This window comes from Hemicordylus capensis, chromosome 6 (assembly GCF_027244095.1).
Source record: "Hemicordylus capensis ecotype Gifberg chromosome 6, rHemCap1.1.pri, whole genome shotgun sequence".
NCBI lineage: Eukaryota > Metazoa > Chordata > Lepidosauria > Squamata > Cordylidae > Hemicordylus > Hemicordylus capensis.
This window is the reverse complement of record NC_069662.1, coordinates 86,632,930-86,652,746: the sequence shown is the minus strand read 5'-3', so window position 1 is coordinate 86,652,746 and position 19,817 is coordinate 86,632,930. Positions and strand designations below refer to the sequence as shown.

Genomic DNA, 19,817 nt, shown 5'->3' with positions numbered 1-19,817 from the left:
AGCCCTTTCCTGTACTTCATGTGTCTGGCATCTGCTTTTGAGCAGGAGAGGAAGAACTGAGGAGATCAACCAGCTGCCTCCTTGAGAGTGGCAGGGCAGGAAGATGGTCAGTATAGGCTCATGGATGGCAGCTGAGGATTCACTTCCCAGCCTGAGGGGGTCTAATGCTGAGTTTTCCCCCTTATTAACTGAGTAGGTTGTGAGGGGGACAAAGTGTGAGTGGGAAGAGATTCCTCCTATGTAGTATCCAGGATAGGAGGGGGAGCATAGGCAGGGACAGTAACATTATTATGTGTCTTTAACTGTGTCAGGCAAGGCAGCTAAGGATCACAAACTCTCTGGTGGACCATCAGAAGGCTGGTGTGGACTTCTGTAGTCAGTGCGAGCCTTGCCCCTTCCTGGTTTCTAAGTTCAGCTCTACTCCTCAGGAGGAAGCAGAGTCATCCTCCCCCTCTCCCCAAGTAGGCTCATTGAGAGGGAGGCCCTGAGCAGCTAAGCAAGCACTCCACCTTCAGAACTGGAACTCTGCATTGGTGAGAGTCTCTCACAGACTCAGGGGCAATGGAGGGCACTGTGAGGAACGAGAAGAAGGACCACTGCGGGGTGTCGGTTTCTGGTGAGATTGTGACCAACATAAGGTAGAGTACATTAAAACAACATTGAAGCAGCATTGAAACAGGCTATGCCTGGAACTGTGAAGATAGTAACTGATGAGTAGGTGGTAGTATAAAAGCTAAAAGCTATTCACTGCTGTACAGCTACTGTTAAGTTATGGTAAGCCATCTCAAAACTGTTAAACTGAGTAGCTTTAGAAATGACATTTACAATTAATTCAAAATGAATAAAAATTATAGAGATTATAAAAACAATCAAATCTCTGAGATTAAGAACTATAAAAGCTTTCAGTGGTTAAAATCTAAGTCTGTGAAGGCTGTTTATTTCGTAAATGCACCAATTTCGAGCCACTCATCAATAAACAAATTAATAATAATAATAATAATTATTATTATTATTCGATTTCTATACCGCCCTTCCAAAAATTGCTCAGGGCGGTTTACACAGAGAAATAATAAATAAATAAGATGGCTCCCTGTCCCCAAAGGGCTCACATTCTAAAAAAACACACAAGATAGACACCAGCAACAGTCACTGGAGGTACTGTGCTGGGGGTGGATAGGGCCAGTTACTCTCCCCCTGCTAAATAAAGAGAATCACCATGGTAAAATGTGCCTCTTTTCCCAGTTAGCAGGGGAATGTTTCTCCTCACACAAATTATCCCTCTGGCTTTATCAACGGCACTGTTCCAAGCTTTTTTTTTCTTTTTCTCTGTCTCTGACAGGGTGCTCTGTGTGTAAAAACCTGATGATTCCATGATATTTTTTTAGGAGCATCTCCATTTTGAAAGACCACAGCTCATAATCTGGACCCTGTAACTTCTCACAAATTCCCGGTTATCTCTGGACCTTGTGAGAAGTGCTACATCATCATCTGTAGCACGTGTCCTTTTTCCATCTTTGAGAAAACCTCGTCTTCTTATTCAAGTGATTTACTTTCTTCACTAGTCTCAGAGCTCTGGACTCATAACCCTATTGAGGGGTGTGAGGAGAAACATTAAAGTCCTCACACAAGCAGAATATGTTTGGGTGATAAAGAAGTTTAGCCCAAAAGATCATCTGGAGACAATAGGCTGAGTTCAAAAACAAATTAAGATTTATTAATAAATTAAAACATCACATACTGAGAGAGAGTCATTGAACAACATACACAAATAGGCACTAGCCTTCAGCAACAGAACTATTCTGACTGACTCTTAACTGGTCAAGACAGACCTATTAACATAACTCATCTTGCCTCTAGTGGCCAGAAGATGTTACTGCATTCTCACTTCTAACAGTTCTTTGAACACGTCCGCTCAATTATAGCTCCACCCTAGCTGCGAGGCTCAAGTTAAAGCCAGAGCTCTGCATTTCTCTATTGAGGGTGGGGTGCCAAACCCAAACTTGCCTAGGGCCCCAAAAACCCAAGGGCTGGTCCTACAGCTTGTAACTGCCACTTATCTTCCCCACAAAATTTCAGGATTACATCTCAGTTTACTATGGTGAATGGTTCTGTAAGGGACAGTTTCTCTCCAGTGCTGTGGGAGATGAATTGCGTATATCACAGTTGTGGAATGTGTGTCTGAACAAATATGGGAAAGGTAAGGGTCAGGGTAATGAAAAAGAAGAAATTTTGACTTGAAAATAAATGCATTCCAAATGTATCTGGATAAGGACATCTTGTACCTTCAGTATTTGACAGCATTGTGTTATATGCTTACTTCTATGCTCAGAAGTCAGTCATGGAGTTCAAAGGGGCTTACTCCCAAGTAAGCATGCTTAGGATTGCCAGTTTAGGAACATAAATCTGTCTGGCAGTTAGGAGCAAAGTCAGCATTGAAATGTAACAGTGTTTGGGTTCAGAATGCCTAGATATGAAAACTGCACAGCATCTAACAAATAAAGTGCATGAAGCACATTTCTCCATTGCTGCCAGTTCACAGGCAGGGAACTGTTGCATATATTGGGTTCCAATGAAGAAACACTGTAACTGTTCTTTATATGTTACAAGAGAGGCTCTCCAACCTTGGATCCCCATATGTTGATGGACTACAGTTCCCATGTATCCCCAGTTACAATGGCCTTTGGCCATGAAAGGAGCCCAACAACACCTGGGGGCTGAAGCCTGGGGAGCCTTGTATTACAATATTTTATTTGTTTGTTTGTTTCTTTGTTTGTTTGTTTGTTTCTTTGTTTGTTTTATTCGATTTTTATACCGCCCTTCCAAGCTGGCTCAGGGCGGTTTACAATTAAAAAACAGAAATCAATAAAAACAATTAAAATAGAAATACAAATATAAACATCAAATTTAAGAACATCTTATAAAACAATTAAACTATCAAAACAATTAAAACCCTGAAAACAGGTTAAGATTAAAACAGTTAAAACTAAATTAAAAACCCTGAAAGGTCTGGCCAAACAGATAGGTTTTAAGGGCTCTCTTGAAGGACAGCAAAGAATTAAGATTACGAATTTCTGCCGGGAGTGCATTCCACAGTCCAGGAGCAGTCACAGAGAAGGCCCGCCTCTGAGTTGCCACCAGACGAACCGGTGGTAACTGAAGACGGACCTCCCCAGATGACCTTAACGTGCGGTGGGGATCATGTAAAAGAAGGCGCTCTCTAAGATATCTCCCCATACAATGATTAATCACCTTGTTGAAAACTGTGATGTATCATGGGGTCCTTAACTGTAAAGGGCAACATATATGTTCTGCCCTTTTAATTGTTCCAGTTACCTGTCTTTTCAGGCATAGTTTTATTTCTGTTCCTTTTGTTTTTTGCCTGAGGATTGACCAACAGAACAATTGATCAGACTGTGAATGCAGGATGCAATACACTGTAAGAGGCTAAACTACTTATAGCTCAGGATTACTCCACATGTTTTACAAGCATGCCACCAATTGACAGACAAGAAAGTGGGTGAATTCAGATAATCATCCCAACCATGGTTGATATTCTTGTGTATGAGCCCAGGAGACCCACAGGTTTACATCCTTCCCTTCCCTTTCTTCCCTTCCCTTCCCCTCCCCTCCCCTCCCCTCCCCTCTACATGTCAAAGGAGGAGATTAGAAGCTTCCACTGTAGAAACTAGAGATGTGCGAACCAGCTTGACCTCAAGCCAGTCCGACACTGAACTGGCCTAGTTCAAGGGCTCGGCCTCAAGTTGAACTGGGCCCTGTTTGGTTCAAGGTCAAGCTGAACCCCCCCAAACCGGCTCAGGGAGGTCTGTGGCGTCTTCCCCTCCCCCTGCCGGCCTACCCTGATCTCCAAAGGGCCATTTGGGGGGCATTTTGACCCTTTCTGACCTTGTGGTAGCCATTTTGGAGGCCGCCACACATTCATGCTGGCCATTTGTGTGGCTACGTTATGAACTGGCCAAGCAAATGGCTAGGGCACATGAGCAATGGCCTCCAAAATGGCCACTGCAAGCTCAGAGAGGGCTGAAATGCCCCAAAACAGACCAAACCAACACTTTGGAGACCGAGGTCAAGCTGAACCCTGTTGAACCAGCTAGTTTGGGGGTTCTACAGCAAAAAAAAAAAAGTTTTTAACTTACTGCCTTGGCAGCCAAAGTTGTGACCGGGCCATGCGAATGGCCAGGGCATATGTGCAGTGGCCTCCAAAATGGCCACCGCAAGCTCAGAGAGGGCCAAAATGGCCTCAAAATGGGCTGAACCAACCCTTCAGAGATGGAGGGAAGCCAGAGACACCCCCCCACATCCTCCAAAATAGACACTGTGGACACAGTAAGGGCTGAAACAGTCCTGAAATGGGCCAAACTGGCCCTTTTGACACCGGAGGGGACCGGCAGATGGAGGAGAAGCTGCCAGAGATCCCCTGCAGCTGCAGCAGCCAGGGGCGTAACGATAGGGGGGCAGGGGGGCACCAAAAAGTGGATCATGGCCCGGATCATGGCCCGAGCAGCGGCAGTGGATCGCCCGCCGAGGACGGAGTGCAGGCCGCAGAGAGACGCCGAGCCTGCCTCCTGGCCTGGCGTCGCTTCCCAACTGTGCGCAGTTGGGAAGCGACTCCAGGCCAGGAGGCAGGCTCGGCATCACTCTGCGGCCTGCACTCCGTCCTTGGCCGGTGATCCGCCACCGCCGCTCGGGCCGTGCTACAGCCCATCGCCGCCACGCCAGCCACCAGCCACCGCCGCACTCGGCAGGCCGCGGGCAACCCGCCGCCGCCGCACGCCACCGCCAAATTGCCACCGCACGCACGCCGCCACACTCGGCGGGTGACCTGCCGCCACACCCAGCCCAGGGCTGCCAAGACATGTGCACCAATTCTCCTCTCTCACACACTTGGGAGAGGTTGGCAGATTATTGTTCAAACTGGCCCTGTGAGTGTCATTGAAGAAGGCATGTCTTTGCCCAGTGCCTCCTGGGGGAAAGAAATGACATTTGGAAGGAGCCAGCTGCTAGGAGGAGCAGCAGCATTTGAAACACTTTGCTGCCACTGCTGTGTACAACATTTTTTACTGGGGAAAAGAGTAACATTGATCTGCCTCTCTTTCTTCACACTGCATTGAGATTTTGCAAAAGCCTCCATGAAATGACCAAAAAACCTCCTCATTTCACCATCTGCAAGAGGGGTGGCAAAAGAAGGGACTTCAGATCATCACTCTTCTGAAAGCAGGAAGTCCTTTGCCTATGATCCCTCGGTTCACAATTCTTTTTTGGCAGTTTACTTACGGGACAGTATCAGCAAAATACTGTCCCCAAAAGCCCTTTTCAAAAGTGTTGTTAATAGAGGAGATTCTATAATGACAAATAGTCTGGAGACTCGGGGTTTAGGATGATTCATCAAAAACTATCTGTGCCTCTCTTTAGATGCTTACTAAATGACAACGGCTGCATGATAGGGAAAGATAGGAATGAGTAACCCATGCCACTCGTCATCAGAGCTGTGAGAGCCCTCTGGAGATACCCACGTTGATGCTGAATAATCTTGTTTCTGGGGTGTGTGTTAATTTAAATGCTGTATGATTCACTAACTCCTGCTGTTTCCCTGCAAATGTGGGCACGATACACTTGCATTTTCAAGTAATATATTTTTTTTAAAAATTGCTTTAGCTAGTGCCCATCCTCTCTTTTTATCAACATGTAAACCTAACACTCCATCACCTTGTAAAATGTCCCATTCTTTCAATTTAGTGTTGGTTCGGTGTCACGTTACAATATTGTACATACTATTTGTTAACTTAAGATATCTATTGTGAATGATAGACTATACCCACATATAGTTATCCATAGTATCTCTGGATTTTATAATGAGAAGAAGTTACTTATGTGCATAGGAAGCAAAATATCTGAGGCACACAGTACATAAGCAATAGCCTATGCCAGATCAGAGCAAGTTAAGCACTCTTTTCTCCAACAGTGGCTAACTATAGGGCCATGGAAGGCTCTCAGGGAGAGCAAAATGGAAATAGCCATCCCCTTCTGCTTGCTCCCATGATCAAGTATACTGATCAAGGTATACTGCTTTGGATTGTAGATAATTTATTATTTATTTGTTTGTTTGTCAAATTTTAATACCGCCTGATATATACACCTCTAGGCGGTGTACAAAATTTAAAATATTTAAAAGTCAATACAGATTAAAATACGTGACACAAAAAGCATGTGTCAAAAAAGTATAAAACAATTATTAAAACTAATTCTAATTGAAAGCCTGGGAGAACAGGTGAGTCGTGAGGGCCTTCCTGATAACAAACAGAAAAGAAGATGCTCTTATTTCAGCGGGGAGCATATTCCAAAGACACAGAAAAAGCTCGGTCCTGAGCAGTGTTCCCTCTAACAGGGATTCCCAGATATTGTTGACTACAACTCCCAGAATCCCCAACTGCAATGGCTTTTGTTTGGAGATTATGGGAGTTGTAGTCAACAGCATCAGGGAATCCCTGTTAGAGGGAACATGGGTCCTGACTTGCCACCAGATGAGCCGGATCTCTCCAGAAGATCATAACAGGTGGCAGGATTCATGACAAAGAAGGTGCTCTCTAAAAAACACTAATAATTGATATAACTTTAAAAAAATGCAATGTGCGGATGTGTCAAAATCTTGTATGAGATGTGGGTTCCCAAGTACACCCTGGATTTGTTCCTGGGAATTTGGAAGACCAATTTGTACATAATAGCTACTTTAGCTATATTTCCCATATTTGTTAGTAAAGGATTATGTGGTGTCAATCCAAGAATTAGCTTCAGGCACTTTACTTATGTCCAGAAATTTGTGATGCCTTTTTTATTATTATAACTATTATTATCAGTTTTTGTTACTTAACATAAGAACCTAACATGGTAAATGGAAGTAGTGTGAGCTAAGTTAGGAGAAACTGCCAATAATATCCTTCCTCCCACACATGCTCCATCATTTTAATGTACCTAGACACAAACAGAAATTGTAATAAAGATGGATTTATGTCATGGCGTCGTTGTTGTTGTTGTTATAGAATATAATCCTCAGCCCAACTGTGTGGTGCTGGTGTAATTCTCTCTCCTCTCTAGCAAAAGCCTCAACAAGTCTCAGGTATACTTAGGAACATAAAGGCTGAGAACAATTGTACAACTAGTATTGAAGGTCCAGCCAGACCTGTACCTTGTGATGAGTGAAATAGGGCACCACAGACTTGCAGTATTTGACTGGGAGGTACCTAGCAGACAGAGTGAATAGTAATATCAGGATAAATAAGGAGCTCATTTTGCAACATACAGAGTTAAAATTGGATGTACTGATCATCCAGGCGAATATTCCTGAAGTATAGTTATCTATATGAGATTGGATAATTATAGGACTGAGAGCAGGAATGGACAGATACAGGTGAATATCATTTTCATGATGTGATAGTCAAAGCTGTGGGACGCAGGGTAAAAAGAGGTGTAATATTTTAAGTGGCCTGGTTCACATAATCACTAAACTCTAGGTTTAATGTGGGTTACCAATATTAGCATGCTTGTGTGAACCCATGCCAAAGTGGTTTGTAATCTGAGATGAATCTGAGATCCCTAAATTAAACCTAGATTCAAATGATTGTGTCAACTAGGCCCGTGTGATGGAGGTGGTTTAAACACACATTTGCTGTCTTGGAAACAAATGCCAGAATGCAGCAAGTGTATGTTCAGACCACTTCAAAATGTAAAATGTGTAATCTGTCTTCACCCTCAGTGAGTTTGTAAAAAAAAAAAAACACCACCATGCAGCAAGGGAAAACGAGAAGACTAAAAACAGCCTTGGGATCCACTGGCAGAAAGAGGGAAGGAAGTATGGGTAGAACTGGCAAGGAAAGCTGTGGGTAAATTCACACATGTGAGGGAAGGAGCGAATATGCGAGCACGTGGCCTGATTCTATAGCGTCAAACCATGGTTGGTGTTACATCTGAACTGATTTTATGCTGGTCAGCAACATAGTATACCATTGTATGCAGCATACCATTGTATGCTGGTCAGCAAAATAGGAGAAACAACTGAGAACAAGATACCTAAAAGAGCACACAGCCAGTTCTCATGATCATTAAGAGGGTTATGAGCATGTGCATCCTCCTGATTTTCAACTGTCCATTAGCAAACAAATAGGTAGGAGTGGGGGTGATCATCTGTGAGGCAGATACTGGGTAAGATGACAATTCCTCCTACCTCATTAAAGTACTGGTTAGGATGGCACCATCCTTCCACGCTCCTATCCCACAAACAATCTCCCCCTCCTCCCCCCACCTAGTTTGGTAACAAGCAATTGAAAATTGGGAGTATGCCAAGCTTCCAAAGCTGGGTAGGATGCTTGTCCTACCCTCTTAACAATTGTGTGAACTGCCTTACTGTTTGTAAACAAAGATTATCAACTGTATCAAAAGCTTCTAGGAGATTGAATGGATAAGAATAAAAGAGGGGACATTGTTGTTGGGAATGATGGGAGTTGTGGACAAACAACATCTGGGGAACTATGCGTAGCTGTGGTGCTGCTCTCAGCAGCCTGTGTGCAGCATTCACATTCACATGGCCACCACTCATGTGCAGTGGGCATGTGTGTGCTGATGCCACGTTCAGGCTTCTGGGAGCAGCACTGAAACCGCTCATGGCCTTTTGGAAAGCAAGCGCTGCGGCCGGAAAAGCGATGGGGCAGCAGAGGAGCAGGCAAGGATCTGCTTACATGGTTTTTAAAGGAACCAATCCCCACCTCGCCAAACTGTTTTGAATGCAGGCGCCCGAGCCAGTTCACCTCTTCCCTAAGAAGGTGCCGCACGGGATCAGGCACATCCCTAGTCTGGAGACTTTGACAGCAACAGAATGTGTTTAACTGCAAGTTTTTATGCATCTCTTGAAACTGCAGCTCACAATTTATTCAGATGTGAAAGTACAATTCATTCACATATTTATTTGCAAGCATGGGACAAATATAATGTGTGAAGCAGTAAAATGTCGGTATAACATGCATATGGGTCTGTTCTTCAAGAATCTGTTTTATAATTCTGAAACTCTAGGGTTGTCTTCTAGAGAGATCTATATGTTAATGCTTTTTATGTGTTTATGTAGACTTCAGAACCCATTTCTGTTCCTGCAAAATCCATTAGATAAAAGCATGCATGTAAATCAGATCTCAGGTAGTATGGGTTCCCCATACCCTTTTGTTGTCTTACTCAGTAGTATAAAATGGATGTCTGAGCTATTTTTCAGATCATCTTTTCTGGGAGAAAGAATAAAAACTAGGTTTATACAGAATATTATCCAATTTTATTTCTTTTTAATAGAAACTAGTAATTTTGACAGGTTACAAATTACTTCACATAGATTGTACAAATACTTACCTTTTAAAACATTTGTAAGTGCCATTGTTTGGTCTGGGTGGGACTTCTTCACTATAATCCCACTTCCTCTTTCCTAAATTAGTCACATGGATAATTGCACCCAATCAGGGGGCACATAGTGAACGGGGTCACATCCTGATGCTGCATTGACATGATGTTGCCACTGAGAGACAACTGCCATCTGAAACTCTGGTCTGAAACTGGCAGATTTTTTGCCTATCTAATATATTTTGAATTGTGTTCCATTTGACAAATCCTGAAGTCATTAGTGGCATGAACAGATAAAAAGCTAGTACTTTTATAAACAGCATATAGCAATATATGCTCACTGTTGGAAAACATTGAGTGACCTGGTTTAATTATTTTTAAACGCATAATGGATAATTATGTCAAACATAGTTATCCAGTTTTTCTGTAGTGTAAACTTCATTATTTATTTTCATACAAGCTGAGCAGTGCACAATAGCAAGAATGGGATAAACAAAGGAAATTAGGACTCAAGCTTTTATTTCCAGCTATGCCACCCATGAGTTTGCAGTGTGAATGGGAACAATTGAGTGTGCTGTCAGCTGTTATCAGATTATTTGCTCTAGTTAGTGGTCCCTTCACTAAAAATGGAGCTGATCTGGGCTGAATTCATAATATGCAGAAGCTCATCTCTTGATAACTGCAGTTGGGATCAAGTAGTGTAGGAATACACATTACAGTTACTGGTATTCTGCTGGTGTTTCCCACTGGAAGAATCCATAAAGCATGGAGGTGCTCTTGTTAATAAAGCAGGTAGTCAAAATGGTGACGTAAATGTGCTGAATGGGGTCAGACTTCTTCTGAAATATCCCATTTGTAGCTTGAGGATTCTCCTGGAACTGATATCTATCTATCTATCTATCTATCTATCTATCTATCTATCTATCTATCTATCTATCTATCTATCTATCTAACACTTATATCCTGCTCTTCCTCGAAGGAGCTCAGGGGTTATTTTTATCGCCACAATAGCCCTGTGAGGTACGTTAGGCTGAGAGATACCTGACTGGCCCAGAGTTACCCAGTGAGTTTCATGGTTGAATGGGGATTCAAACTCAGGTCTTCCTGATCCCAGTCCAACACTCCTAACGACTACACTATGCTGGCTCTATGATGTCCCTGGAGGTCCAGTGGCAGCATTGTCCAGGGATGCCTTTTACCTAGCTGTGATCTTACCTGGAGAAACCGGATCAGACTAGCTTGTCATGCACTACTTGGCTTACTGTGATTCACTTTACATGGGGCTGCTTTTGGAAACTTCAGCTGGTTCAGAATACTGCCGCAAGGATGCTTGTGGGTGCTAGTCATTATACAAGGATTAGCCCTATCCGGCTGCAGCTTCATTGGTTGCCAGTTTTGCTTCCAAACCAGATTCAAAGTGCTAGCTCTGACTTCCAAAGCCCTACACTGCTTGGGATGGCATTACCGGTCAAGTCCTATTTGCCCATATGAATCTGCCAGGTCTGCCCTCCCTCTCAGACCCTGCACTTGGCCCTGCCACTGACACAAATCCAGCTGGCAGGGACAAGAGACAGGGCCCTTTCAGTAGTGGCCCTCTGTCTTTGGACTACCCTCTCAGAAAAGCTTTGCCAGTCTTCCTCCCTGTTGAGATTAAAAAGAGCTCAAAGCCCTTCCTCTTTCCAGAGGTGCTGTAAGTTGGGCTTTTCCATTATTTTCCTATTTTAAGCCATTTTAGCCCTTGTTATTATTTTTAATTTTTGTTGCTATTTGTTTTTGTGTGTTTTTATTGTATTTTATGGTGAACCACCCCAAGCAGCAGTATGTTGGAGGGCTGGGGTAGAAATATTTAAAACACATTCTGAGCCCTTTCTCATGAGCAGTGAGAAAGGGCTACGGGGTTTGTGGGAAGGAAACCTTAAAGAGCATACTTCCTGCAGATGAACATTCCGCCTTCCCTGGATGGGCGAGTGCATGGTGCATTACGGGGATCCCCCTCCCCGAGTCTGCTTGCCACAGCTGCTTGCAGCCACGGCTGACAGACGATTGTAAAAATGAGGTCAAGGGAGGCTTCATAGGTGGGTTTGCTGGTGTTGTGCTGCTGGGATTGGCCCAATTCCGGTGGTAACACACGGACGTGCAAAACCAGGCTGGGCTCCCTATTCACACATGTGAATAGCTTCACAGAGAGGCTATTCTCATGACCAAGAGGAACCGGGCTAAGGGAGCCTAGCCCAGTTCCGCTTGGTTGTGTGCTGCCATGGGAGCCACACAGGTCCCGGCAGCAAACCTCACAAAATACTCCTCCCCTTAAATGAGGTTAGTGAAGTGAGTGCCCGCTAACCTCATTTAGTTGATCATGTGCCGGTGTCCACGCCATGCCAACACACAAGTAGATCCTTGACTAGGAGGCTAGAACAAGCCTCCCAGCCTCAAGCATCTCCCCAGGATGCCCTGCACACTTGCATGAGGCATCCTGGGACTTCCAGGGGGCCAAGCGGCCCCTGATCCCTGCCTCCCCTACTGGCTCCATGACGATCCCCGCAGAGCCCGTCTAGGCTCTACACATGGATCGTGTGTAGAGCCTCATAGTGCTGACTTCATATACTGTATGTGTTCAGGCATCCTTAAACACTTTTGTATAGATACCTATCAGGACACTCAAGCCCAATAAGTGATTATACATCTATAAGTCTATGACGTCTATTCTTAATATGTTTGATGTAGGGAACAATGGGATTTCCCAAAACAATTGTAATGTATAGTGTTGCTGTTATATATATCCCTCAGAGCCAATCTCCATTTGGCATTAAATACATTAGTCTTGTTTGTGGTTTACTTTAGAATAAAAATAGGAATTGCATGAGAGCCAGAACTCCCTATTTCCATGCTGACCTCCTGTTTCTCTCAGGACTGGTAATGTTACAAATCTAGTATCTCTGATAGAACTGATGCACACCCAGATGGGGTATGGTAGACTAGAGGGATAACATGAAGGTGTTCCTGATTTTGCTAAAGGAGTCCTTTTTGTGCCTTTACCATCTAAGAGGAGGGTGTGTCTGTTGCAGCCTGAATGTTGCCTTGCATGCCCATATCTATAGCCCATGCATCCTGATGGAGGGGAAGGGTGGAACAGTTTGGCTGGCATGTAGGGTGCTGAGGTTGCACCTCTGGAAGGCTTGGTTAGGTTCTTTCTGATGAAACTCTTGTCTGTCCTCAAGTTTAGGAGCCGGCTCAGCTTCTGACATTAGCAGAGAGGTATGGAGTTATCAAGTCATGACTTTCAAGGGAGTTGAGAGACAGATATATGAGAGACAGTGAGGGCTGTATGGATGTCTCCATTCTTCTTGAATAGAGCTTTCACAGGGTGAGTTGTACATTCTGCCTCACCATCATGGACTATTGGTGACATGCTGGAAAGCAAAGTTGTCTGTGAAACATTCAAATGCTGCCCTGGTAACATGTGGCCCATTGTCTCTTCTGAGAATGGATGGTATGACATGATGAACAAAAATGCTTACAATAACCACTCTAATAGAGAGACTCTATTAGCTGTAGTAGCCTATAGCTTTGCGAAAAGGGTGAAGTATGGGGCACTGGTCTTTTTCTTTCTTTTTTTATCCACAAGACTCCAGAGTGAGGACAGGAAGCATGGCCTTCACATTCTCATGCTGGTTTAGTGTCATGGCAATGCCCTGAGATTATGTCTGAAATCAAAGCAGAGCAAAGACAATGCTCTTACTCTCACTCTAGAGCAGTTTGCAATCAGTAGAATGTATACCACTTGTGGTACTTCATGCTATGGCAGATGGTACTTGAGCATGTCAATTACTCTACACATGTGGCTATCACTGCCATTGAGACCATGTAGCACTATGCCTTGCGCAACATCACCAGAAGTGGAGGTGACTGGGGCAGCTGTACAGTGCAGTGGGGGTAAGAAGCTTGGATCACACCTGGACCAGCAATGGAGAGACTAGGAGGCAGCAGAAACAGCATTTTCCTCACTGCAGGAACAACTATATAGCAAGCTGCTGCACATAGCAGCTATCCATGGGTGCAGTGGGAGTCTGGCACAGTGCTTAGGATACACAGATCCTCCCCTGCCATTGGTGGGAGCATCCATGCGCTAGTGAGTCCCCACACACTATGAGATTGCATCCTTCTTGGATGCTTGGTTGGCTGTGCAGTATGTAAGCCCTTCTGTTTGAGAGATGTCATAAAAGTAGTTCATAGCCTTTCCTTGGGAGGGGGCATCTAGATTAAGCTAATTGCTTCAGCTAGCAGATGGCAGGTGTGACAGTCACAGGATTTAAGACCTTGCCTTCAAAACCCAGAATGACCTCCCTGAGAGTGTGGCCTAGAAGCCCATGTTCCCAATAGCTGTGGTTATGTACTCAGTGCTGAGAGAAACATACTTTGAACATGCTTGGATACATTTTATTATTATAACAACTTTCAGGTCTAACATTTAATGCAAGTGCCAGGGTGAGTCCTGATGAGTCATACCATGAGCTAAACTTGAGGTTCATACAGTAATTTTTATAAATCTAATCAATCTCAACTTTAAAAGCAGTGAGAGGCTCTCTTGCCCTGGGAGCTGTGGTTGGATACTTTAATACAGATGTATACGAAAGCCTAGTAGTCAATGTGCTATGAAAATGAACATGAAAATGTATCCTCTGCACACTTGCTTGCTCATAGCATGGTAACTCATTTTGCATGCATGTTGTTTGAAGGAGTGTGAAAAAACATGGTCCAGCCACTATTATAATTAGATCCTTCCCTACACCATGTTGATTTACATGTTTGACTGACCACATAAATAAATTCTGCCAAAATATGAGAAAATGGCCTTGTTTGCAAAACTGGTGGCTAACTACTGCACACTGACCTAAATCTTCAAAACAGGGTTTTCCATCTCTGTGGTGGCATACCTTCTCTACTTCACGAGAATGAAAAAATGAAGTGAAAATTATAGGGCTTTTAAAAGAAATCACTATTCAAATGTACATGTTCAACCCTCTGAAGTCTACTCAAATTTATACACTAGTATTTTAAGTCTGAAAAATAAACTATGACAACTGTAACAAATCAAGCTAATTCAAGCCAACTTTTTAAAAAATTGCTGCATGTATTGGAAATGTTGGATAAGAAATCATGGGCTATAAATCAAGTTTCCCTCCATCTAGGGGTGTGCAATTTCGGTTTGAGTTCAAGCCAAATTCAAACCATACTGCTGGATCATGAAGTTCCATTTGAACTGGCCCCCAGTTCAGTCTGGGAGTTGAACCAGGCCAAACTGATTTTGGACTAGTTCAGCAGTTCAAGGGGGCATGCCCGTAAAGGGGAATCTGGTGAGGGTTACAAACAAGGAGTGAACCCACCCTACTTAAAAAAAAAAAAATCTTAATGGGGAGGACGAGAGGGCACCTGTACTCTGAGGAGGGCGGCGGTGCTGCTCCTCTCTGGACCAGAACTGACGAAAAGGTGTGGTCTGGTTTTGGCCTCCATGCATGTGCAGAGGCCATGTTTTCGCGGAGTCCAGAACCAGGCCATGCTGGAGCACCAGGCCTAGTCTGGAGAGGAGGAGTCGCACTGCTGCCCTCCTCAGACTGCAGGTGTTAGTAGTAACCCCTCTTGCTTGGCCCATTAGGGGTTTTTTTTTTTTTTAAAGTAAGCAGGGTCCCCCACTTTTGCTGGTAAGGATTCCCCTTTACAGGCATGCCTCCAAACTGCCGAACTGGTTCTGAACCGGTTTGTTAGAACCAGAGCCAGTTTGGCTCAAACTTGAACCAGCACCCCTTTTGGGGGGTCCATTTCAGTTTGAGTCTGAACCAGACTGGTTCTATTAGAACCAGCTTAGAATAGAACCACTCCTGTACAACCCTACCTTCATCTCCAATTTATAAAGAATGAATTTCAAATGCATAAAGACCTTAACAACTTAATGATGTACTACATGTATACAAAGCCACCTGATGACACAGCAGGGAAATGACTGGACTAGCAAGCCAGAGGTTGCCGGTTTGAATCCCTGCTGGTATGTTTCCCAGACACCTATATCACGCAGCAGTGATATAGGAAGATGCTGAAAGGCATCAGCTCATACTGCATGGGAGAAGGCAATGGTAAACCCCTCCTGTATTCTACCAAAGACAACCACAGGGCTCTGTGGGCACCAGGAGTGGACACCGACTCTACAGCACACTGTACTTTACATGTATACAAGCCTCCCTGAACCTGTAGTTGAACATGAGAACAGCCCTGCTGGATCAGGCCCAAGACCCATCTAGTCCAGCATCCTGTTCCACACAGTGGCCAACCAGATGCCACTGGAAGCCTATAGGCAGGAGTTGAGGGCATGCTCTCTCTCCTGCTGTTACTCCCCTGCAACTGGTACTCAGAGGCATCCTGCCTCTGAGGCTGGAGGTGGTCTATAGCCCTCCAGCTAATAGCTGTTGATAGACCTCTTATCCATGAAGTTATCTAAACCCCTCTTAAAGCCACCCAGGTTGTTGGCTGTCACCACATCTTGTGGCAGAGAATTCCACAAGTGGATTATGTGTTGTGTGAAAAAGTGCTTCCATTTGTTGGTCCTAAATTTCCTAGCAAACAATTTCCTAGACACTGTAGAATTGGAAAAGGTTCTTTTCCAGAAGAGGGCAGCCAAGATGATCAGGGGCCTAGAGCACCTTTCTTATGAGGCAAGGCTACAACACCTGGGGCTATTTACTTTAGAAAAAAATGACTGCAGGGAGACATGATAGAGGTCTAAAAAATCATGCATGGTGTGGAGAAAGCAGATAGAGAGAAATTCTTCTCCCTCTCACATAACACTAGAACCAATTTCCTTGGCCCCTGATCATCTTGGCTGCCCTCTTCTGGAAAAGAACCTTTTCCAGTTCTACAGTGTCTTTTTTTTAGATGTGGTAACCAGAATTGTATGCAGTACTCCAGGTGTGACTGCACCATCATTTTGTATAAGGGCATTATAATAGTAGCAGTTTTATTTTCAGTCCCCTTCCTAATGATCCCTAACATGGAATTGGCCTTTTTCACAGCTGCTGCACATTGGGGCTGTTCTCACGATTTTTGTTAATCGTAAGAACCACTGGGCTCGCAAGCGAGCCCAGTGGTTCTTGAGCGGCTAACCCACTCAAGTAGCCCGCCCCTTAGCCCGGGTTTGCAGAGTGAGTGCTCCGCAAACCCAGGCCATCTGCTTGTGAGTAGCTGTGGCATGGCTCCATGCCATGGCTACTCGTGAGTAGACCCCTGACCGGGAGGCGAAAAGCTGCCTCCCAATTCCAGGGGTCTCCCCAGTATGCTCTACGCGCTCGCGCTCCCCCCAGCCCCGGCCGGCTCCATTACGGAGCCGGCAATCGTGTGGGCGGCTGATCCGGTGGTCGGCTAAGCCCAATCTCCCTGCAGTTTCAGCAAAAGCGGGTCTCACGGATCATGAGATCCGCCTCATTGAGTTGACACTTTCAACAAGCTGTCCACCAAGGTCCCTCTCCTGGTCAGTCACCAACGGCTCAGATCCCATCAGCATATACTTGAAGTTGGGGTTTTTCGTCCCAATGTGTATCACCTTACACTTGCCAACACTGAACCGCATTGGCCACTTTGTCGCCCACTCCCCCAGTTTGGAGCGATCCTTTTGGAGCTCCTCACAATCAGTTTTGGATTTCACTACCCGGAAGAGTTTGGTATCATCTGCAAATTTAGCCACCTCACTGCTTACCCCTGCCTCTAGATCATTTATGAATAAATTAAAAAGCACCGGTCCCAGTACAGATCTCGGGGGGATCCCACTTCTTACTTCCCTCCATTGTGAAAACTCTTCAACCTACCCTTTGTTTCCTGTCTTTCAACCAGTTAGCAATCCACACATGTACCTGTCCCCTCATCCCATGGCCGCTAAGTTTCCTCAGGAGTGGAAACTTATGATGAGGAACTTTGTGGGAAGCTTTTTGGAAGTCCAGGTATACTATGTCAACTGGATCACCCTTATCCACACACTTATTGACACTTTCAAAGAACTCCAAAAGGTTTGTGAGGCAAGATTTACCTTTGCAGAAGCCATGCTGGTTCTCTCCCCAGCAGGGCCTGTTTTTCTATGTTCTTTACAGTTTTATCCTTGAGGATGCTTTCCATCAGTTTTCCTGGAACGCATGTTAAGCTAACCAGCCTGTAATTTCCTGGATCATGCCTGGATCCCTTTTTAAAAATTGGATAGATATAAATTTATTCGGTCATTGACCAGCAAACATTTACAATTAACCAGTACGTATTTTACAGATAATATAACCTGGCCAAATAAAATAACCTGGCCATAACAGAGATAATATCAGTGTCCACATTAGTTAAAAGATAATTTAAATAAAATTCATCAGACCGGCCAGGCAAATTATCTAACATAGGAGATATAAGTCTTAAACGGGGTTCACTATAAAAATCACAATAAAGAATAACATGCGAGCTGGATTCTATAACCCCTTTGCCACATGGGCAAAGTCATAAAAATGGCAGAAATCCCTTAAACCTGCCATCCAATACTGCTGTAGGAAGAACATTTAAACGCGCTAAAATGAGGGCTCGTCTAAATTTAGGGACAAGCACCACATCAAAGTACTTAGCTGGTTTAAGATTACGTACTGGTTTATTGTAAATGTTTGCTGGTCAATGACTGAATAAACTTACATCTTTTGAAAACTGGTGTTACATTTGCTACTTTCCATTCCTCTGGTACAGAGCCTGATTGCAGGGATAAGTTATATATTTTAGCAAAGAGGTTGGCAATTTCACATTTGAGTTCTTTGAGGACTATTGGATGGATGCCATCTGGCCCTGGCGATTTGCTAGTTTTCAGTTTTTTCAGACAGATAATTTGCTAAGTTTGAAAAGAAAATTGATCAGATATGTAACATATCCTGAACATGTTTCAGTGCAAAACCTTAGCAGTACTTTTCTACAACAGTATTCACTGATGTTCATTATATGATGGTCCAGAGAAATAATAGTAGGTAAATTAATCTCCCAGTGTTTTTAATATTGCAATACAAGGGCATGGTCCTAATATAGACATGTGGTGGACATGCCGAACATGTCCACCACTACTGATTATATTATAGGACAAGACTATATAATAGGGTGTAGCTACAATTGAACAGTGGGGAGACAAATGTCCCTGAGCCCCTGAGGGAGAGGGACCCACGGGCTGGGTGGTCCCTGGGCTCACTCCAACTTTCCCTTGCACCTATAACGCCTGGGCAATTTTTAAACATGCATGCTTTTAACCACAATTATATGTACAAATGAACAATTACATTGCTTTATCTTATGCAAGTACAGCCTCATAGTACAATGGGGCATGTAATGACTTTCCTCATCCTCATTCTCTCTGTGTGTGTGATGGGGCCCGTTTTGAAAGACCTTTATATCTGGCATCCACACAGCTTTGGAATACAGGTGTAGACCAGCTGTAGCTTATTCTGCATGGCTAAATTGCCAGAATTCCCACATTTTATTGTGTCTTCCTCTCAGCACACATTGTCCCTTGAAAGAAAGAAAAAAGCATTATCTTAAAAACCAGGATTGTTACAAAAGTTATAAACAGTGTGGTGTAAAGGTGTAAGGGACATGTCTCATATGGAAGGCAATGTAATATTACTTCACTCATTGCAGTTGGCTGAACAGCTAGGAAAAGGGCATGTTATATTTAGTAATATAGCCAAAGCTCCTAAAAGCCACACATATAACAAAATATTCTTACGGATAAGGCCACAATACATATGTGCTAGACTCCATCTCCCTCCCCACACAGCCACCCACTGCCACTTTTCTCTTTAACAGCCATCCCTGTAGGGGTGTGTATGAAGTGTTTTGGTGCCTCTAATTCAAGATGCATGCACAGACTCCATTTACATTATGATGATGCCCATGGGCTGCAGCGAACAGGGAACTTCCTGCTCCCAAGCAGGAAATCAGCCACAGCGAGGCTTTTCAGAACAGACAGTGTGGCTGTTTGATACAGACAACACCACAGTGGGGTTGCAGGGGGCGGTGGAGGAGTGACAGAAGGGCAGATAAGACCCGCCTTACTCAGTCATTTTTAAGCACCCACTCTCCGCCATTGCCCTCCAGGGTACAAAATGCTTTGTGCACATCCCTACTTCCCTGTAGGGGTGTGCAAGCTGGCTCAGCTCGACATGTTCAGGGTTGAACCGGACCAGCCTCAGCCAGCCTGAGTTTGAGCCAAACCAGGCTTGGCTTGAACCGAGCTAGTTTGGAGCTCTACTGGTAAAGGGGAATCTGGTGAGGATTCCCCTCTACCAGTAAAGGGGCAGGCGGGGGGGGGGGCTTCCCTAAACCCTGTTTCCCTGCTCGTGTGTCAGCTGCGGCTGCTTGCAGCTGCGGATGGCAGACTC

At 44.3% G+C, this 19,817-nt stretch overlaps 1 long non-coding RNA gene across 1 annotated transcript in view; it reads left to right on the top strand.

Annotated features, from left to right (window-relative positions):
* Positions 1–236: 236 nt before the first annotated feature.
* Positions 237–19,817, top strand: part of LOC128331973 (uncharacterized) — a 61,950-nt gene continuing 42,369 nt past the window's right edge. Inside the window, exon 1 of the long non-coding RNA XR_008310495.1 lies at positions 237–638. This is a non-coding gene — a long non-coding RNA (uncharacterized LOC128331973). The remainder of the gene's footprint in view (positions 639–19,817) is intronic.